The sequence below is a fragment of the Mixophyes fleayi genome, chromosome 11 (genome assembly GCF_038048845.1).
Source record: "Mixophyes fleayi isolate aMixFle1 chromosome 11, aMixFle1.hap1, whole genome shotgun sequence".
NCBI lineage: Eukaryota > Metazoa > Chordata > Amphibia > Anura > Limnodynastidae > Mixophyes > Mixophyes fleayi.
This window is the reverse complement of record NC_134412.1, coordinates 37,322,119-37,346,009: the sequence shown is the minus strand read 5'-3', so window position 1 is coordinate 37,346,009 and position 23,891 is coordinate 37,322,119.

The window sequence follows — 23,891 nt, the reverse complement described above, 5'->3', positions numbered from 1 at the left end:
TTCTTAGCCCTCCTGAAACTGCGGAGGCAGGACACTTCAGGTTCCATGCTGATTTGCAAGGTAAAATCTTTTTCAAATATCATTTATATCATACTTTAAATTATCTAACATAAAAATAAATACATTTGTTGTTGGTGATGAAAGCAAAGGCATGTTTCATTTTTCTTAACATATACAATTGCATGCACCAGACTGTTTTGACTGTAAAAAATGTTTACATTTGAAATCTGCAATTTTGTAATAGGGCTGTAAGGGCTTCCTCTGCCCCTGCTGAGATTATCAGATGTGAGTTTTCTACCCATAGTACCAAACTAAAGGCTTTCATTGATGTACTACCAGGCTTTAGCTGGGACGTGTCTGCCTCACCTGAACAATATTCAGAAATCAAGCATAGTCTTTTAATCATATATCTGACTCACAAAGGGGAATTCAAATACCGTTATTATGGTAATAGTGTGTGTAAATACCGTTATTACGGTAGTTTTAACGCCGGCAGAAAGCTCGGTGAATATTACCGTAATAACGGTAATAACTTTTACGTGGCGGTACTTCGGGGGGAATTGAATTCCCCCCACTGTGTGAATTTCATTTTCTCTCCAGGTAAAGTGCATAAACTGTGTGTGTTCATTTTAAGGCACTGATTTGTCAATGTTTTCTAATGGAAATACCTTACATTCTCTTTCATTTTGAGGATGAGAGAGAAGCAGAAACCATTTTAGTATATAGCTAAATGTTTGAAATTTATTCCAAAAGACCTTATGACCCAGCTGTCAGCTGTAGCACAAAGGAGGTGTGGCACGTAAGTATCTATAGTTAACAATGTTATTCCTTATAGATTATTGAGGAACCTGTGTTAGTTAAGTCAACAAATTGTAGATTTTACAGCTTGAAAGTACAGGTGTGTGCAAAGTAGAGTCAAGTAATAATTTGTTTAAAAATGGCCTATGGTTGATCTCTTTTTCAATAATATTTTAAACAGATAAAGTAAACAGTAATTATGGGTTCCAGCATGACCTGTCTTGCAACACCAATGGGATAAAGCCAACATGCATTTGTTTGTTTTGTTTACAAAGTAGTTTGTATTTAAAGTTTTTTTATTTTTATTTTCATTTGATTACTGCAATTGTGTTTATAAAGAAATAATATTTCATTTTTGCAATACTCATTCTCCTGTAAGTATCTGCTGCTTTGAACACTGTTGAACACCCTCTTATCCTACACATCATTGACTCCATTGTCCATCTGGCCCAGTGTTGGCTAACCTGTGACACTCCAGGTGTTGTGAAACTACAAGTCCCAGCAGACCCTTCCAGCAATAAGCTGCTATATATTGGCAAAGCATGCTGGGACTTGTAGTTTCACAAACACCTGGAGTGTCACAGATTAGACAACACTGATCTAGACACAGTTCTCTCCTGGGTCCCTTCCCACCTCTCTAACAGCTCCTGCAGTGTACCCACCTCTGGCACATTCTCCCTTCCACTCTCACTCTTTATTGAGATCTCTAAAGGCTCTTTTTTTTGCCAAATGTTGTACTTTAAGATTGTACATCTCTTGTCTGGGGTACTAATTTGGTCATTTGGCCTTCAATACCACCTCTAGGCCGAGGACACCCAAATGTACATTGCTTTCACTGACCTATGTCTTTCAGTCTTTCTGCATTCGCCCAATGAATGTCACAACGATAGCTAAAGCAAAGCATGTTCTATATAGAGCTAATTCTTGTCCCTCATGCCACAGTGAGTCAACAACTGACCTCCAATCTCACTCACTGTCAATAACACCACTATACCCTCTGTGTTGCCTAAAATGTAATTCCTCCTTTAAAGAGGATTGGATGATGAGATTCATGAGGTAAATTAGGGTCCAAAAAATGTATTACTTTGAACCTTGTCAAAACCATATCACAAAGTTATGTTTTAAATTAGACACATATTTTAAACCATAAGTAAATTGCTATCTGCTTTTTGTGGTAGTTACCTCAAAATGTTACACTTTATTTCTACATTTACAACCGAGCTAGGACAAAAACTTATAACCCTTATAAATCTAGTGTATGTTATCAGTTCCTGCAATTACAGGTTTCTATTAAAAAGTGCCACTAATTGCGAATAGTGGAGTACATTTTCCATCTATCCACCCCCTCTGTGCTAAGATACAGTGAGTGAATGACAGGCAGACATTTTGCAGACAGGTGTAGAAAAGATCCGCGAGTGATGTGAGCTCGCCCACATGTGCTCTGAGAACCAATCACAGAGCAGAGTCCAGAGATAAAATGAGGGCAAGTACATTTGCTCAGCGTGAGCTGAGGGTCCTTGCCCAGGGAATGAACAGTATGCCCCCAGGGCAGACAGGGTTATCTCCAATGAGATAAAATTGCAGGCATACCAGCAGGTGCACCTCTACATTTGCAGGGGATTTCACCGCAAGCGCTCCATCGTCCAACTGCAGAGGAAATAGAGTGATCTGCGGCGGCAGCCTCAGCTTCTGCAGGAGCTATGCCAGGAGATTGAGAGAAGTTCTCTATTAATGACATAAAATGATGTAATCCACATACTTGTATTTTTTAGAACAATTTTTTATATTTTACCACATGCCCTACCCCAAATCTCAATCTGTCTCCAGATTACAAATGTAATTCCCCCTCCAATGCAACATGCCTTTGGGTCTATTTTTTATCTAATTTTATTCTGGGTTAACATTTCAATTAGTATCAGTACTGATAGAGGCCCAATCTCCAGACCAATAATGCATGTTTGGGATTCAATCTCATGACCCCAGTGCTGTGAGGGAGCTGCTGGGGTGTAGTCTGCATTTATTTGTAGGAAAGCTGAGTACATAGCATACAAGCGGTAGATGAATAAAAAAATAAAAGGTTTGCAGTCAATATTTGCATTAACCTCAAAGGAGCATGTCCCCTCACAATCAACCCCCTCCCCTGCAAAATTCTAAGGACATTCGTAGTAATAGATGGCAGCATGCAGATAATGTGAATGAATGTACCCTATGGGCCAGATTAATTTTGGATCCAAAAACATTAAGAATTATAAATGCTCCTTGGCCTTATAATGTTGCATTTGAGGGGGAGATTGGTATTCAAACTCATGACGAAAGTGTTGTGAGACAGAAGTGCTTACCACTAAGATACCAGTGCAGATGTTAACTGGCATATATTTTTGGGTAATAAGGAAGAGTGGCTGTGTTGTGTTGTTTTTTTCTTGAAATACTATAATCTAGCTCTTACATCTGTTGCACATGCTGTATTGCTGAGTTTCTCGCTCTAGTATATAGAATGTATTTATTTTTGTAAATGAACATTGCCTTAGTGCTTAACCAATCCACCTTCCAACAATGGAGTCATGAGTTCGATTCCTGATTCATTTTGTAATGGTCAGGACATAAAGTTTTAGCATATGTCAATTTTAATATATATTAGCATTTTTATTGCTAGCAAATTAGATGCATTTGCATCCACATGCGCTCAGTTCAACTCAAACACATTATACGATCTTTCATGTAGGTGATTAAAAAGGTGTGTTGATTTAACTGAGTAACACTTTAAAATAATTTGTCAAAGGTAATCTAATTATATAAATGCTAATCAGCTATTTATATAGTGCCACTAATTCTGCAGCTTTGTACAGAGAACTCACTCACATCAGTCCCTGCCCCATTGGGGCTTACAGTCTAAATTCCCTAACAAACACACAGAATAGAGTCAATTTGTTAGCAGCCAATTAACCTACCAGTATGTTTTTTTGCAGTGTGGCAGGAAACCTATGCAAACACAGGGAGAACTTACAAACTCCTAACAGATAAGGCCATGGTTGGGTATTCACCTCATGACCCCAGTGCTGTAAGGCAAAAGTGCCAACCCCTTAGCCACCATACAATATATACATGATTGATTGTGTTTTAACATTTGTAAGCAAACTCTTCATACCTCCCACATTTGCCATTACGTAATACCGTCTTATCTTTAAATAAGAAGTGGATCTTGAGAAGGGGATCTTAGAATGAGGATCTTAAGATGGACTGACTGCTTAAGATCCATTGCATCTTATTTTTCATTGCTTAAAAGACTTAAGATGGGCGTGTCTTCGAACTTTTGTTCCTTGTTGAATTTCTTATCTCCCCATTTGTTCATAAAATACTCATAGAAAGTTACGCACAAGATAAGATCAGTAATGAATCAGACCCAGGATTATTAATTAGTAACAGCCGATGTAACATCTCTTTACACAATTATAACTCATCAGAAAGCTGTAAGTGCTGTAAATTTTTTCCTTGAAAGTACCAACTACAGTGAAAATTTGAAGGAATTTTTATTGGAAGGAACAAATTTCATTTTATCAAACAATTATTTTTATTTCGGGGGAAAATCCTTTATCCAAAAAATAGGGACAGTCATGGGTACCAGGTTTGCCCTGAGTTATGCAATTTTATTTATGACATATTGGGAATTTTTGACCTTACCAACAAGAGGTGAACTCAAGGCAAGTCTGGTATCCTGGCTAAGATATATAGATGATGCTTTTTTTTCATTTGGAGAGGAGACAGAACATCGTTGGACTCCTTCTCTTCCAACCTTAACACAAATGATTATAGTATAGTGTTTACTTTTAACATAAGTAAATTATCTGTCCATTTTTTGGATCTTGAATTATATATTATTAAAAATAATACTATTCAAACAAAGCACTACAAGCAATTCATATATTCTGAAAAATAGTGAGCACCATGAGACTTGGCTTGAAGGTGTTCCTTATAGCCAGTTCTTATGTTTGAAAAAAAACTGCACAGAACAGGATATTTAAATAGCTCAGTTGGAAGAAATGAAGAATGAATTTGTAGTTAGAGGTTATGGCAAGAATCATTTGATCAAAGCAAGATATAAAACAATGGGAGTGGATAGGGGTATTCTATTATCTTCAGCGAGAAAATAAGACAAAAAATGTCAAAATAATAGAAAACATGGTTTGGCATTTATTTCTCGCTGCAGCAGTTTACATAAAAAAGTACTAAAAAGTATATGTAAACATTGGAACATTCTTCACAAAGATGATGTCCTATCACAAATTCTCCTACAAAACCCTCTTTGATATATAAGAGAGCAGTAAATTTGAGCGATAAACTAGTTAGGAGCAACAATGGTTTCTATATGTAACTCACACTTTTTAAGGGACCAAAAGTAATGGGACAATCGACTCAAAAGCTATTTCATGGACATGTGTGGGCTATTCTCTCGTTATTTCATCATCAATTAAGCAGGTAAAAGGTCTGGAGTTGATTCTAGGTGTGACATTTGCATTTGGAATCTGTTGCTGTCGAATCTCAATATGAGATCCTAAAAGCTGTCACTATCAGTGAAGCAAGCCATCATTAGGCTGAAAATCAAAACAAACCCATCAGACAGATAGCAAAAAACATTAGGTGTGGCCAAATAAACTGTTTGGAACATTCTTAAAAAGAAAGAACGCACCGGAGAGCTCAGCAACACCAAAAGACCCGGAAGACCATGGAAAACAACTGTGGTGGATGACAGAAGAATTTTTTCCCTGGTGAAGAAAAACCCCTTCACAACAGTTGGCCAAATCAAGGACACTCTCCAAGAGATAGGTGTATAGGTGTCAAAGTCAACAATCAAGAGAAGACTTCACAAGAGTGAACCATTTGTGAGCCACAAAAACAGGAAGACCAGAATAAAGTTTGGCAAACAACATCTAAAAAAGCCATTGCAGTTCTGGAACAACATCCTATGGACAGATGAGACAAAGATAAACTTGTACCAGAGTGATGGGAAGAGAAGAGTATGGAGAAGGAAAGGAACTGCTCATGATCCAAAACTTACCACCTCATCAGTGAAGCATGGTGGTGGTAGTGTCATGGCGTGGGCATGTATGGCTACCAATGGAACTGATTCCGTTGTATTTATTGATGATGTGACCGCTGACAAAAGCAGCAGGATGAATTCTGAAGTGTTTCGGACAATATTATCTGCTCATATTCAGTTAAATGCTTCAGAACTCATTGGACGGCGCTTCACAGTGCAGATGAACAATGAACTGAAGCATACTGCAAAAGCAACCAAAGAGTTTTTTAAGGCTAACAAGTGGAATGTTATGCAATGGCCAAGTCAATCACCTGACTTGAATCCGATTGAGCATGCATTTCACTTGATGAAGACAAAACTGAAGGGAAAATGCCCCAAGAACAAGCAGGAACTGAAGACATTTGCAGTAGAGGCCTGGCAGAGCATCACCAGGGATGAAACCCAGTGACTGGTGATGTCTATGCATTCCAGACTTCAGGCTGTAATTGACTGCAAAGGATTTGCAACAAAGTAATAAAAAGTGAAAGTTTGATGTAGGATTGTTTAGTTTGTCCCATTACTTTTGGTCCCTTAAAAAGTGGGAGGCACATATAGAAACCGTTGTAATTCCTGCACTGTTCACCTGATTTGGATGTAAGTTCCCTGAAATTAAAGCTGAAAGTCTGCAGTTAAAGCACATCTTGTTTGTTTCATTTCAAATCCATTGTGGTGGTGTATAGAGCACAAAATATGAGAATTGTGTCGATGTCCCAATATTTATGGACTTGACTTTAAAACACTTTATCACATGTAATTCAAAGAATCTACTATATAAATGCCTAGTGGCATGTGTGGAAAAAAAACCCCAATCTGCAGCGCCACCTGCTGGGCAGAGTTATACACTGATCTATATATTTCTTGAAGGAGATGTGACAGTTGGGAGTGGTTGGTGGTTGCCGGGGGTGACAGTGGGGAGTTTTTAACACCTTAAGTAGCTTGATGAAGGATGAGGTGATGGAGAAAAATGATGAGGTGGTGACATGTGGGCAAAACCACGTTAAAAAAGGGCGGTTGCGTCGGGAAGTAACGCTCTTCCCCTGAGGAGGCCTGGGCTAGGCCCAAATGCATGACAAGAACCTTTTTAACACCTTAAGTAGCTTGATTTGACTACAATGCATGAGTATCATGCACGGGTTAACTTGTATAGAAATATGAACTTCATAGAACATGCCATCATATTTCATATTTTGGGAAATCAGTGTGCCACACTGATGTACTAATGGGCAGAAACTGCACCAGGGTTGTGAATTACAGTTACCAGTGGTACCGGGGAAAAGCAGTAATCACATGTCTTTGGGAAATGTATTGCATATTGTTATTATTCTATCATGTTTGGTATTTAATTGTGAGGGAGGGTATGACCGGTTTATTAACGGGGGGTTATGTCTCTGTGATACATATGAGAAAAGTTAAGACAGGTCAAATCTTTTGGAATATTTTTGAGCAAACCATAATTGACAGGCAGGGGACATTTCTGCTCCCCACATTAGCATCTACACTGCCCCTCTGAATGGCGTCCCATTTGAGCTACCTTAAAAGCCTGTGTTGTGAAGTGACAAATTGTCAGCTCTCGGGGTTCAATCTAATTGAACGACTGTCCATATCTTCTGCCTTCCCCAGTCATACAGATCATTAAACTTAAGTTTATGTTCTGTACATTCATCCCATTTGTTGTTATAAATGTTTAGCATTTTATATTTGTATGTCAATTGTTATCTATTTGTTTTTATATTTAATTGCCCTGGATCTTTGTATATTAAATCTAATATTTAATAAGGTGTGTCCTTGATACTCTAACAAATCCATTATCCTGTTAGGAAGAATATAGCTTGATCATGCTAACCCTTTGAATGCAGTTGTGAATTGTTAATGCATTTGCCAGACATCATCATCATCATCATAAACATTTATTTATATAGCGCCAGCAAATTCTGTAGCACTTTACAATTGGGAACAAACAGTAATAAATTGCTGGGTAATACATACAGGCAGGGAGGTAAGAGGGCCCTGCTCACAAGCTTACAAGTCTAGTGTGTGCTTTCATTTACATTTGTGTAACAGTCTTGAAGTGTTAAAGAGTTAACCCTTTGATTGCTGGTGTGGGGCTTGCTAATCTGTGTGTATCAAGGACCCTAGTGTGCCAGTGGGGGACAGTATATTGGGGGTTCCTATTGCCCTTATTCAATAGGTGGTGGAAGAACCGAAGTGTGTGAGGTTGTGAGAACGCTGTTTTGGGGGCGATTCAGCAGATCTATAATTTGTGTGACAGGTTAGATAGGTAAGAGAGAGTTTGAGTGCTGGAACTGTGTGTAACCCCATACAGTGAATACCCAAAGTCACAGAAGCTGGGAGCGTGTTTGTGACAATCATAATTTACAAAAGATATTGGTTCTGATTCATTAAGGAACTTAGGCAAGAAATTGGTTATGTAAGTCTCATGGACAAAACCATGTTAAAATGCAAGGGGTGAAAATTAGTTTTCTATTTTGCACATAAGTTAAATACTGTCTGATTTTTCATGTAGCACACAAATATCAACTTTAAATTTCAGTGTACAAATAAGCTATCAAGCATTTGAGTGGTATATGATTTGGCAAAACCGACCTTGTGTGTTTAGGTTTTGGATCCTGATTTTTTCTAAAAATCACTATTTTTGTTTGCTAAAATCATATGTTTTTGCTTTTTTTCCCCCTACATTATTATTTACCTCAACAACACTAATTTTAAGTAATTTGCACTTAATTTTGACCACCTCACAGGTCCCAATATTATTTTTATACACTTTCAAACAAAGACTGCAGATTTAGAAGACCAAGCCTGCCAGATCTATTCAGCAATGACAATTAGCAATAGAGCTCTCCTCTTTGTGTGTTACCTATTTAACACAGTACAATGTGACTGCAGATTTAGAAGACCAAGCCTGCCAGACCTACTGTTTGTATTTCAGCAATGACAATTAGCAATGGAGCTCTCCTGAATGTCACTGGAGGCTTTCAAGAACACCTACCTACCTAAGCTACCCCTCCTCTTTCTTTTCTACCTATGACGCTGCCCAACTGCATTAGAGACTGCCAAGAACTGTGCTACCCCTTCTGTGACCCTCAGTGAAATGGCGCTGGATTGCCATGGAGGGCGGTACTTATAAAATCCAAAGCTCGCAAGATCGGATATCCGACGATGTAACAATGATGTTTTGCCTCGTTTTAAATTCTGAGGGCACGCAAAAGTACTGAGCGGCTCGGCTCGATACTCGGATCTGCTAAGTTTGGCAGTGTACGGTTCTCGGGGAACCGAGCCTGAGCATCTCTGGTAATAATGGCAAAATTTATGTGAATAAACAAACAGGCGCCATTTTGTTTTATGGAACTGCAAGTTCCAGCTAGCCTGGGCTGCCGTAAACAGTGTGGGCATGCTGATGCTTGTATAACTACAAGCACCAGCATACCCATGGCAGTCCGGGCATGCTGACACTTGGAGAACCACAAGTGCCAGCATGCCCTGGCACCCAGGGCTGGCTGAGACCTGTAGTTCCACAAATCCATATGTTAAATAAACCACAACACCCTGTTAACAACCACACATGTTTATAAAAATAATAAACAGCTTGTACAGTGTACATGCTCCGATACACAATGAACTTATCTCAGCCGCAAAGTCTATTTATAGTATATGGAATTATCTCACACTGTCATGGGAAAACCCCTTATACTATATATAGACCTTCCGGCTGAGCTAAGTTCATTGCGTATCGGAGCTTGTAGACTGTACGAGCTGTTTAGCGGCGTCTCTCTCATCTTTTTTTATTTTTTAAACCAAGCATGTTCCGGAGTGTAATACAAATATGGGGCCATACCTGGGATGAAGATAAGAACACTGCAATCAACAAGGGGGCCCTCCTAGCCAGAAGAACTGAAGATTTTTTCAAGCAGGGACTTTGGAATACATATTTATTTGGACTTGGTTTTCAAGCATTTTTGTATTAAAGCTGCTGACTAAAGAAGAACAAATCTGATTGGTGAGTATTTTGGGGTTTTATTATTTTTAATAAATGTATGTGGTATGAATAAGGGTGTGTATTGTTACTATTGGGGTTTTATTATTTTTATTAAAAGTGTGTGGTTGTAAACAGGGTGTTGTGGTTTATTTAACATTTGGATTTATGGAACTACAGGTCTCAGCCAGCCCTGGGTGTCAGGGCATGTTGGCACTTGTGGTTCTCCCTGGCTGCCATGGGTAGGCTGGTGCTTGTAGTTATACAAGCATTAGCATGTCCACACTGTTTATGGCAGCCCGGGATGGCTGGAACTTGTAGTTCCACAAAACAATATGGCGTCTGTTTGTTTTTTTCCACATAAATTTCACCGTTATTACCCTACTACCCACAGCCCACAGGGGTAGGAAGAGCCCTAGTGCTTCAGCACTGGACTGGTTATTCCTAGAGGGGGGGCCCCCTCATTTTTGGTGGAACCCACTCCCTAGGGAAATTAGCCCAGCACTGAACAGTATGGGGTTGGTTGTCATTATAACGTTGGTGAGGGAGCAGGGTAGTTAAAAAAAATAAACATACTCACGTGATCGCGTGCCGCCATCCCTCCTCTCTGCTCCTCTCTGCTCCATTCAGACTGAATGCCGGGCGTGACGTCATTATGTCACACCCAGCATTCAGTCTGAATGGAGCAGAGAGGAGCAGAGAGGACCAAGAAAGAAGAGAGAAGAAAAGGTAAGGGAGGAAAATGGGCGGGGCATGGCACAAAGGGGTTAAAAATGAGGGGGGGCAGCATGGGCGGGGCATGGCACAAAGGGGTTAAAAACGAGGGGGGGCAGCATGACACAGAGGGGTTAAAAAATGAGGGGGGCAGCATGACACAGAGGGGTTAAAAAATGGGGGGGCACAAAGGGGTTAAAAAACGAGGGGGCAGCATGACACAAAGGGGTTAAAAAACGGGTGGGCAGCATGACACAGAGGGGTTAGAAACGGAGGGGGGCATGGCACAAATGGGTTACAAAATGAGGGGGGGCATGGCACAAAGGGGTTAAAAAATGAAGAATGGCATGGCACAAAGGGGTTAAAAAACAGGGCGGGAGCTGGAGAAAGGCCTAATTATTCATCATGGGTGGTATTAATTTAACGCCAGGGTTGTTTGGAATTATCTAAATGTAGCCATTTTTTTTTCAAATAGGGCCCCCAGCATTTCAGTATCCAGACAAGCCGCAACTAAAGAAACCTGCAGGCACAGGTGGTGAAAGTGAGAAGAACAGGTGGGAGAGAGCAAGACAGTATGTGAAATGTTGTGATTCTAGTAGGGAATATGCCAATTTTTGGTGAGTGTTCTGCCCAATGTAAGGTGCAGGCCAAGACTGAACTCTTTGTGTACACACTGCATTCTTTCTATACTACACTGTGGTGCTAGATGTCCTGAAAGTCAGGAGTGCTTGGACATATGTGATGCTCCGGCAAATTCACAGCCTAGTGATTTTGAAGTGTTAGCCACGCCCCAATGGCGCATTTGCCATGCCCCAAATGCATGACCACACCTCTGAATTTTTTTTAAGCATACTCGACTATAAGGGGGGCCCCATTAATTTGTTGTACCAGGGCCCGGAATTCCTCTTGGCAGCCCTGTCAAGGTATGGGGATCTATTATGATATGGGCGTCTTTTCTTATGCTCTGCCTTTTACCCTGCAGTGCTGACTCTGTGTCTGCTGTGGTGATGTTTTTTCTGCAGTACCCCCTCTGGTGACTCTAGTAACATTTACTGTGGGCACTCCCTCTATGGGATCCTTAATGTGACCACAATCTTTCTTATGGGGTCTTAACTAATGAAGGCACTAGACTCCCTTATTGAGTCACAATGTAGTGCCCCCCACATCTACTGTGGAACCCCCTTATAGAAGAACCTCTAATAGAAGTCTTTCCCCTTACTCTCACCCATCCAATGGCTCTCCAACCAAGTGTCCTTGCGGAATTGGTCACAGCCCCCCCTCACTAGGGACCTGGGACCACCCTCCTGCCTTCCTGGGTCCCAGCTTGAAAAATGGCTGCCCCACTAAATTGTCTGGAATCTGATAGGAATCAGTGTGCTCTGTTATGTCTGTCTGTGTGTGAAGGTCTGATTCCTATGATGTTTATTACTGTATGACTACTGATCTTCTGAGCATGTGAAGTTCCCTTCCTGCTCTGTGTAATAAATCAACCTCATGGTGAAGCCTGCATGTTGCTGGATTCCTTTGTTTTTCACACTGCATTGTTGTCTTTCACACTGCATCACAATGTTATCATCAGTATCTCTGCCATAAGTACTCAGCTAACAGGGTTTGGGCCCAGATTGCATTTGCTGAAGATAAGATAGCTAAATTGAATCACACTGTCTGGAACTCATCCAAACACAGAAAGCTGACAGTAATCTCAGACTTCTTCTAACAGTGTGTGTAAAAGATGTACAACACAGCTGCAGGCAACAGCATGAGCATTAATTTTGCAAAGTCAGCAGGAATAATGCCACATAGAAGTTTGCAATGGAAATGCAGCTTAAGAGGAAAAAGCTATGGAAGGTCATTAATGACCTTGAAGTCATGTCCAATGCCGAAGATGTGGAGTGAGAGATGGGCACCATCGGTTTCACTATGCAGAAGTATGTATATTCTGTCATTAGTGGAAAGGCATAAGCACATGAAATGTGGATTATTCTGCAAAAGGCTTCAGGGGCAAGTGAACTTATCAGGCAAATACATCTAAGGAGGATGCTATAAGGAGCAAAATGTAATGTGTTTAATGATATGAATGAATACATTGACAAAATGATGTCTGTAACTGAACAACTGACTGCAATTAGAGTTAAAATAGACTACAAGGAGGCAGCAATGGCGATGCTGTAAAATTCGTCTCCAGAATCTTATTTCCTGGTGGTTGTTTGTGCTACCATAGTTACAATGAAAATTGTCTGAACCAAAATACTACAGGTTCAAAAGCGTATACTTATAGAGACAGTTATGGATAGTTCTGCTACTCACCAGGGGCCTGAGTCATTAAGGAAAGTAGCGTAAAAAAAATTAGTTACTTTGAACCTTCGCAAAACCATGTTGCATTGGAGGGGGGTCTAAATTTAAAATGTGGGGACAGATTTATAGTTGGGTAGGGCATGTCCTAGATCAACTTTAAATTTCAGTGTAGAAATAAAGCTGTGAAGTATTTGTTTGCTACATGAAAAAGCAGCCAGTGTTTAACTTATATGCAAAATAATAAACTAATTAGCACCCCTTGCATTGTAACAAGGTTTTGTCCAGGAGAAATCATACTCCTTTTTTTTGCCTTACTTTCCTTAGTGAATCAGGCCCCATGTGAGTAAAATCCAAGAAAATGAAATTCAGGTGTTTCAAGTTTCACACACCAGGACACACATCCTCAGAATGCAAAGTGAATGAACCAAGTGTAAATTCATGGCATTGTGACTGAAAGAACAAGTAAGCTCTGAATGTGGGAGATTGGCCATGGCATCAAGCATCAATTGACCATCAACTTCACTACTTAGCAGAATGGCGTCAGTGAGAGAGCCAAAAGGACAATTCTTTAGAGAGTGATTATAATGCTCCATGACACAGTTTTAGATAAATGATTCTGGGCAGAGGCAGTAAATAGCACTGTTTACCTAAAGAGTCGAGCGCCAACTGAGGTGGTGTAAGGGAGAATGCCAGAAGAGGCCTGGTTTAAGATAAAGCCAAATGTCACACACTTAAAGGTGTTCGGATGTAAAGATTTTGCACTTCTGCCAGAAGAGAAGAGAGGCAAGCTTGACCCTAAGTCACTTTCATTTGTCATTTTGGAGTATTGTAAAGAAAGCAAGGGCTATAGACTCTGGGACATTGAGGGTAGAAGCTCATCAGTGTCAGTGTCACCAGGTTAGCTGGGAAGCTGAAGCAGGAAAGACTGCTGCCCAGGTATAACAAATGAAGCAGGAGACACTGGATTACCAGGTGCAAATGGTGAAATTCAGACTCAGGTTACAAGGATTAGTCAGAAGGCACGAGGCACAGGTTAGCCAGGAGGTATGAGGCGCTGGATGATCCACAGGAGAATAAGACAAAAGGAGGGCAAACCAGGAGTCAGAAGTTGGAAGATACAAAACATACCAGGGAGAAGCAGAGATAGAGGAAATCATCATCATCATCACCTTTTATTTATATAGCACCACTAATTCCGCAGCGCTTTACAGAGAACTCACTCACATCAGTCCCTGCCCCATTGGGGCTTACAGTCTAAATTCTCTAACACCCACACACACAGACAGATAAGCAGACTAGGTTCAATTTGTTAGCAGCCAATTAACCTACCAGTATGTTTTTGGAGTGTGGGAGGAAATCGGAGCACCCGGAGGAAACCCACGCAAACACGGGGAGAACATACAAACTCCTCACAGATAAGGCCATGGTTGGGAATTGAGCTCATGATCCCAGTGCTGTAAGGCAGAAGTGCTAACCACTTAGTTACTGTGCTGCCCGAAAGGAATTACTTATCAAAGTGCTGTTGGGAGATTTATGTATTTGGCTATTGGTACACGTCTGGATATTATACATGCTGTAAGTCGTGTCAGAAAGTTGCAAACAAATCCAGGGAAGCTACATTGGACTGCTGTAAAACACATACTGAGATACCTTAAAGGGTTTGCAACACTAAAATTATGTTTTGCAAGGAATGGAAACTCAGAGCTTAAGGCATTCAGTTATGCTGACTGGGGATTTGATGAGGATGACAGGCGATCCTATACAGTCTATAGATTTATGATGGCAGATGCAGCCATCAACTGGCCAAGTCGGAACAGCCCACTGTAGCCTTATATCTGAGGTGGAAAATATGGCCCTAAGTGAAGGTGCGTTTAGCCAACAATAATAATGTGGTCAAGATTGGTTCTGACAACATGGGTGTAATCAATAGATCCCAAAGCACCAAGCAACATGGATAGCTCAAACATATAGCAATCCAATACCATTTTTTTATCAGGAACTTAGTTGACAGCAACCTGATTAATGTACAGTGCATTGCAAGTGGAAAAAATCTTGCAGACATGCTAAGGTACTTCCATCACCAAAATATTTTCCTAAAGAAATGTTGACTGGAATATGTTTAATGTGTCATTACATGTCATATTGTGTGTTTTACTGTTAGACAAAATGTATGAAGTTAATATTAGAGTTTAAAATGTAACCTTTAGTTAAAACTTTAAATGTAAATAATTAGTAAAGATTGTTATAGCTAGAGACAGTTTCAAAAATGGGGGAGTGTTAGGAATTAGTGTGCTCTGTTATCTCTGTGTGTGTAGGTCTGATTCCTATGACATTTATTACTGTCTGACTACTGATCTTCTGAGCATGTTCAAGTTCCCTTCCTGCCCTGTGTAATAAATCAATCTCATGGTTAAGCCACATGTCGCTTAGCTTATTACACACTGCATTACTCACCAAAGATCCCTGTATTATCATCAGTATCCAGGGGCAGGCTGGGCTGGGTTGCAAGGGGGCATCCGCCCCCCTGGTCTGGTCCTATAGTGGGCTACCTTGGGCAGGGTCACTGGGCCACCTGCATTTTTTCCCTTTAAAATAGGCAGCTGAGTTGAGTCTTGCCCCCCAAGCTAAAATTTGCTAGGCCTCCCCTGTCAGCATCCCTGCCATAAATCCTCTAGTAACAGAAGCCAGAGTCTTTATAAAAGATGTGCACTGACCCTCGTGTTTCGGTTTCAAAACCAGTGTCGGTTCTAAACCACATTTTGGATTTGGCTTTGAATCTGGATTTAATTAAAAATTGTGAAAAATAGGTAAAATAATATAATTTTGAGCTGCTTTTGCTCCAGTATTACTATTTATAACATTAACATTCATTTCCAGTAGTTTCCAGTCTATTTTCCAATGATCTCATCACAACTGTACCAATTTTCACCAATTTTGAAGTCTGCAGTGAGCTGTCTTTATGAAGGATTTTGTATCTTTGCCTTCATTACATTTACTTTCTCCGATTTAAGTAACAAAACAATAAACTGCATAGTGTTAATATCTCCTTTTTAATTTTACCCAAACCTCCTTCACATGTTCAGACTTACTATTTCTGTAATTGAATAAATAAATAACCACGTGGACACCAATGGAAATTTGGCAAAAGGCCACAGTTTTTATTTAAACAAAAATGGTGACAGAGAGAGCAATTCAAGTCAGCTAACAATTAATAGCAAAACCAAACCGTAGAAGGTCAACTTACCAGTACACGACAGGTAACAGGATATAATACTTTACAATGTTACAGTTTCTTAGTAGCTGTCATTACTGACTTAACTCAACGTAGTAAAAGCTTATGAGCAGGAACCGGTAGAATGGAAATGGGAGAAATGGGGCCAAGAGCACACTCCACCATGTCCACTCAGAAGGCAGCAAGAATTTAATTACAGCCATGCCCCGGATGCCTGTTACTAGCCGGGATGCAGCAGCAATGTGAGGTGTCGGGGTTGCCCTGGTGTCAGACTGAGTATACCCCTTCTTTTAGACCGCCTCTGCTGCAAGTCTTGAGGGGTTCCCTTTATCTTGGGGTTGGATGAAGCTTACCCGTGGGAATGATTTTTCTATCCTCCCTCCCCATAAATATTTATGAGTCCCCTGGTTTGATTCAGAAGGGCAGCATTATGACATATAGCAAATTAGTAAAACAAGGCAGAAATGCCTTGGTCTTGTTTACCGATAAATTGTCTGGCAATGTATTGTGTGCCTAATCTTTGAATTTTTGTAGTATAGGTGCAGGCGACCTTCATGTCTCAGCATCTACCTCACTCCAAGGACAATGCCATCTTGAATTTCACCATTTAACATTGTGCCCTCTCATCATCATTTTAATGCCACTGTCTGTAATTGTCCACTGTTGTCTTAACAAATGATTTTGTAAAATAATTAACCATACTTTATGCTTCTGTGACTTCATCACATAGCATAAATCATAATCCATCATATCTCCATCTATATATGTATTCTTTGCCAGGTCCAAAATCTGTCCTTTTAATTTCTCAGAATGTGGACTTTCAATTGCATTGTCAAGACATGTTTTGAGCAACCAAATCTGCATCGATGTAAGTATTAAACATACTTACTTACGTGGGGAGGGCAACTATGGGCCTATCTGAACTGTATATTTTACATATTTCATATTGTACATGTCACTAATAGAACATATAAATATTATTTATACACATTACATATTTATATACAAGGGTCTTAAGGACCACATCTGCTGCAAGTCTCAGGTAGTCCCCTTTACCTCGGGTTTGGATGAAGTTTCCACCGGGGAGAATGATTTTTCAGCCCTCCCTCCCCATAAATATATACTAGTCCCCTGGTTTGATTCAGAAGGGCAGCATTATGGCACATAGCATATAAGTAAAACAAGGTAATGAAAGCCATGCTCTTGGCAACCAATGAATACTCTGGCAATGTATTGTTTGCCTAATCACTGAATTTTTGCAGAATGGGTGAAGGTCACCCTCATCTCTCAGCATGCTCATTTATTTATATAGCAACATCAAATTAGGTAGCCATTTACAATTGGGTATCTACTTGTCTAAATATCTACTGATGGCTCTGTTCATCTAAGGACATTGGATTGTTACTGCCTCTTCATAATGCATTATGTATAAATTTTCAAATTTAGTTTGTGCGTAGCGTTTGAACATTTTTATCTCATGCACCTTACACTAATTTTTTTTAGTTGTTTAATTTATTCAATGAGCTTGCTTCAGTTGGTGGCATGACAGAAGACAATATTTTTGCATCCGCTGCAATGCTCTACAACAGGGTTGTCCAACCCGCGGCCCGCGGGCTGCATGTGGCCCAGCACGCCTGTACATGTGGCCCAGAAGGAGTTTTGGTTGTGGCAAGGGGGCAGCACTGTTAATGGAAAAAAAAAAATCCTGCAAAAAAAGAAAAGAAAATACTTACCTTGCGGTCACGCGGTCATGTCAACTGGTACTCCAGCTCCCTCCCTTGTCTCCTCCTCCGTGCGGTGCTCGCAGTGAATGTCGGGCGTGATGTCATCATACCCATCATCCATTGCGGAGCGCAGCACAGAGGAGTCACCCACGCGAGAAGTACAATCAGCAGCACAGAATTGGGGAAAAGAAGAGAAGAGGACAGGAGAACAAGCCGATTAAAAGGTAAGTTAAGGGGGATTTTTTTTTATTATTTCAAGGGACGCTGACCAGTGAATAAAAGTCACCTGGTCCTGGAGCATCATGGACCTTATCTCCCTGCTACATGCTTCTACTTGTAATACTAATGGGGCATTATATATTATTCTCTTTGGCCCATTATAAGTTGTTATCCCTTAACTAACATAGTGGTGTAATTAGCAAAACAGGTCACAATTTGGGGTCACAGTGGTGTATATGTCAGGTACCACAGGCCTGGTCAGGGCACCCTGATATAAAATGCCTGGCTTAAATGCACTTTATTGATATTGCATCGAAACAATACAAAAAGTGATTATAGTATAATAACTAGAGAAGATTTTTTGAACAGGGCGATTGAAAAGTAAGTATAGGGGGATTTGAATAAAAAGTTATATATATATATATATATATATATATATATATATCACTTTTTTTCTCATATATATATGTTAACTATGTTTTCTATGGTTTTTTGGATGATCAGCTATCGTTATTGTTAGTGTATCTTATGTGCGGCCCAAACCAACTCGTCGTCTTCCAATGTGGCCCAGGAAAGCTAAAAGGTTGGACACCCCTGCTCTACAAGCTGTCACTGAATGTCGAAAATGCATAGAAAAATCACTAACACACAATCTCCTTTTTTTTAAATACACTGAATGACCTTTCCAAAATGGACAAGTATCGAAAAAAAGAAAATATTAGAATACAATAATATGTACTGTTTTTTTGGTGTGTGCAGCTGCGTGCTGACTCTCACAAACACCCTTTAATTTAAAATAGATTTCGCTGAATGACCCTTCCAAAATAGACAAGTATTGAAAAATAGAAAAACAGATAAGATTAGAATATATAGCTTTTTGGGTGGTGCACAGCTGAGTGCAAACTCTCACAAACACCCTTTTTTAAATGTAGATTTCACTGAATGACCCTTCCAAAATGAACAAGTATTGAAAAATAGAAAAGGTTAAAATATATTGCATTTTTGTTTTGGGTGGAGGTGCAGATGCGTACTGACCCTAACAAACAGCCTTTTAAAAATATTACGCACGGCCGTACGGGTCCCGGTACCGCTAATTCGTGGATTTCTGTGCGCAAAGAAATCCGCAATATTGTGCTACCGCATTTACGCTTTATACGAGCAGCAGCGCGGAATCGCGGCCACGAATTGTAACTGAATATGTCCCACAGATTTCACTGAATGACCCTTCCAAAATAGACAAGTATTGAAAAACATAACAATAGAAAATATTACGATATATAGCCTTTTTTTTGGTATTCCGCTGCGTGCTTAACCTCACAAACAAACTTTTTAAAATGTAGATTTCACTGAAAGACTCTTCCAAAATATTCAACTTTTAGAAAATAGAAAAGATTACAATATAATAATATATAACGTATTGCTGGCATGTGCAGCTGCATGCTAACTCGCACAAACATCCTTTTTTAAAAATAGATTTTGCTGAATAACCCTTCAAAAATGGACAAGTATTGAAAAATAGAAAAGATTAGAACATAAAAACATATAGCGGTTTTTTGGGGATGTGTAGCTGCATGCTGACCCCCACAAATAGACATCTTTAAATATATATTTTACTGAATGACCCTTCCAAAATTGACATGTATTGAAAAGTAGAAAACATTTGAATATATAACATTTTTTTGTGTTGTGCAGCTGCATGCTGACCCTCACAAACACCCTCTTTTAAATAAAGATTTCACTTAATGACCCTTCCAATATAGATAAGTGTTGAAAAATAGAACAATAGATATGATTAGAAAGTGTAGCTTTTTTGGGGGGGGTGCAGCTGTGTGAAAACCCTAACAAAAAGCCTTTTTTAAAAATAGATTTCGCTGAATGACCCTTCCAAAATAGACAAGTATTGAAAATATAACAATAGAAAAGATTACAATTCATAGCCTTTTTTGGGGTATTCCGTTGCGTGCTTACCCTCATAGACAAACTTTTTAAAATGTAGATTTCATTGAAAGACTCTTCCAAAATAGACAAGTATTAAAAAATAAAAAAGATTACAATATACTAATATACAGTGGTTTTTTTGGTATCTGCAGCTGTGTGCTGACTCTCACAAACACCCTTTTTCAAAAGTAGATTTCGCTGAATGACTCTTCCAAAATAGGCAAGTACTGAAAAATAGATTACCCTTACCCTTAATAGATTTCACTTAATGACCCTTTCAAAATGGACAAGCATTAAACAATAGAAAAGATTAGACTATAATAATACATAGTGTTTTTTTGGAAGTGTGCAGATTGGTGCTAACCCTCACAAACACCCTTTTAAATATAGATTTTACTGAATGCCCCTTCCAAAATAGACATGTATTGAAAAATAGAAAAGATTACATTATATACGGTTTTTTGGGGTGTGCAGCTGCGTGCTGACCATCACAAACACCCTTTTTAAATATAGATTTCACTTAATAACCCTTACAAAATAGACAAGTATTGAAAAATAGAAAAGATTAGAATATATAGCGGTTTTTTGGGGTGTGCTGCTGTGTGCTGACCATCACACATAAACAGCCTTTTTTAAATATAGATTTCACTGAGTGACCCTTTCAAAATGGACATGCATTAAAATATAGAAAAGTTTAGACTATAATAATACATAGCGCTTTTTTGGAGGTGTGCAGATTGGTGCTGACCCTCACCAACAGCCTTTTAAATATAGATTTTATGGAATGACCCTTCCAATATGGACAAGTATTGAAAAATAGAAAAATAGAAAGTAGAGAAATAGAAAAGATTAGTATATAATAATATATAGCATTTTTTTGGTTTGTATTGCTGCGTACTGCCCCTCACAAATAGCCTTTTTTAAAGATAGATTACCTGTATGACCCTCCCAAAATAGCAAAGTATTGAAAAATAGAAAAAAAATAATATATAGGGCTTTTTTGGAATGTGCAGCTGTGTGCTGACCCGCACACACAAACAGCCCTTTTTAGATATAGATTTCACTGAATTACCCTTCCAAACTAGCCATGTATTAAGAAATATATAAGATTAGAATATACACCATTTTTTGGGGTGTGTCGCTGAGTGCTAACTCTCACAAATAGCCTTGTTTACATATAGATTTTACTGAATGACCCTTCTAAAATAGACATGTAATGAAAAATAAAAAAGATTACAATATATAGCATTTTTCGGGTGTGTTGAGCTGCATGCTGACCCTCATAAACACGCTTTTATAAATATAGATTTCACATAATGTCTCTTCCAAAATGGACAAGTATTGAAAAATAGAAAAGTAGAAAAATAGAAAAGATTAGTTTATAATAATATATAGCGCTTATTTGGAGTGTGCAGCTGCTTGCTGCCCATAATAAACAAACTTTTTTAAATATACTTAATATATTTTACTGAATGACCCTCCAAAATTGACAAGTATTGAAAAATAGAAAAGATTAGAATATATATAGCGTTTTTTGGGGGTGTGGAGCTGCGTGCTGACCATCACACAAGCTACCTTTATTTAAATATAGATTTCACTGAATGATCCTTTTAAAATGGACAAGTATTAAAAATAGAAAAGATTAGAATATAATAATATATATCATTTTTTGGACGGGTGCAGATGCATGCTGACCCTCTCAAACACCCTTTTTAAATACTAGTGCTGGTAGCGGTTTCTTTATATTGTGCTTGGGCTATGCATGCCTGCCCCTTCCCACCTCCTGTCTTTAAGTGTAGAGAGTAATAAGTGGGAGATCTCACTCTACATAGGGACTTATGCTTTTTTTGTATGCATGCTCAACACAAAATTGCATATTTTATTCAAAAAAAATTGGCAGTTACATACAACTCAGCATCAGGCCTTGTGTATGAGGACCAGTGCATTAAAGGGCCTTTAAATATTAAGATATTATTTTTTGTTTCTATTACCAGTCACAAGATACTGATCTGTACCCCTCTGCATTGTGATGGATTTTAGTGAGAAGCCCTGGTGTGGTAACATAGGACCCAGCTTCATCCTTGGCTGATCATGGTAAAATGCTCATTCCTCTTTCAGTTTTCACGCTATGGGCCTCAGTCATTAAGGAGAGCAAAGCAAAAAAAGGGAGTTGCTTTGCACCTTGGCAAAATCATGTTGCATTGGAGGGGGAGGTAAATTTAAAATGTGGGGACAGATTTATATTTGGGGTAGGGCATGTCCTAGATCAACTTTAAAGTTCAGTGTAAAAATAAAGCTATCAAGTATTTGTGAACTACATTAAAAAGCAGCCAGTATTTCCCTTGCATGCAAAATAATAAACTAATTTCCACCCCTTGCATTGTAACATGGTTTTGTCCTGGAGAAAATTTACACAGTTTTTTGCCTTGCTCTCCTTAATGACTCAGGCCCTAGAAGAGCAGCAGGGAGCATGACCACTATGCTGCAGGATGTCTCTGATGGAGCCCTGCAAGCATATCATGATAGCCACATGCTTAACCTGAAGTTTTTTTGACATGTGCTTCACCATACTTCATCTGGTAAACAAGAGGAGGACATGCTTAATTGAGCAACAGAGATTTAGCTTCACTGACAAGCTGTTGCTATAGGGTAATAGTGTTACCCTAGCAGAGCTTCTCATTGAACTACAAGTGGAGAAGGTTCAGGATTGTCACATAAAACTACACTGGTAACTTTAAACACAGTTTTATCTTGTCAACTGATATTGTTGTTCTTGCTCTTATCAATTCAGTTTATTAATTTAAATTCTTGCCTGGTCAGCTGAGAGGCTAATAGATGCTGACCTCCTGCCATGAAAAGATTGAAGCACAGTCTTGTGCCTCTCCTCCTAGGTCTACAGGTAAACAGGTACAGGTAAATATAATCCATCTGTCAGTTTACACAACTGAAATGCTGCTTATCAGTTTTCCTCCCTATTATTTTCCTACTACAGCACCTGGCAGTATGCTTAAATCAACACCAAGAAGGATAAAAGACAAACAGAAGTAAGAATTCCCGAACAAAACAGGCAGTCATAACATATAGGATATCCATAAATAACAGCAGTTGAACTTTTTAAAAAATGTCCAGCTTTGCAGACTTTGCACCACTGAATTAGACTTAATAGATTCAAAAGTCAATTTTGATTTTTATATAATTGATAAAATTTAAAAAAGGCTGTAATCCATCAAAGTCCACTTTTCTGTAATTCTAAATGTATTGTGTTCGTCCAACGGAAAGCAAAATAAAGCTGTGAGTGAGGTAGTTACCCATTAACCTAACAGGGGGAAAAAAATCCTTCCTTGTCCTAAAAATGTCATCCTTATTTCCACCATTATTTTCTATACTTTTTATATCCAGAGAGGCTATCTCTCATAAAAATAAAAGCATTTAATCCTTTTATTATCCACTCCACTACCCCTGCTGTAAGCAGTTCCACAGCTTAGCCACTTTTTCAGTGAATAAACCCTCCTTATACTGATGGTCGCTAATTAAAGCTTCTGTGTTTAAATGGTCTAGCAGAGTATATGTAAAATTACCATGCAGGTAATACATTTGTCTGCAGTGGAAGGGGAAAACTTGAAGCTATTTGCCTAAGTCCAAACCATACTGCAATGCCACCTTCCCAACACCAGTTGTTTTTTATTTCCTAGAGTGAAAAACCAATAGAGCCAGCAATATTAAAAGTGCATGCACAATTCCGCATTCACAGTTCTTCATTGCAATGTATGCCAAAGTAACATAGACATTTTTTGATATGTGTAGGGCAATATATAGATATATTAATGCAATCCATTTTATTTCTGAATAGATCTTACAAACTGTGTGCAATATATGGGACAATTGGAATACAATTGTTACAATCAC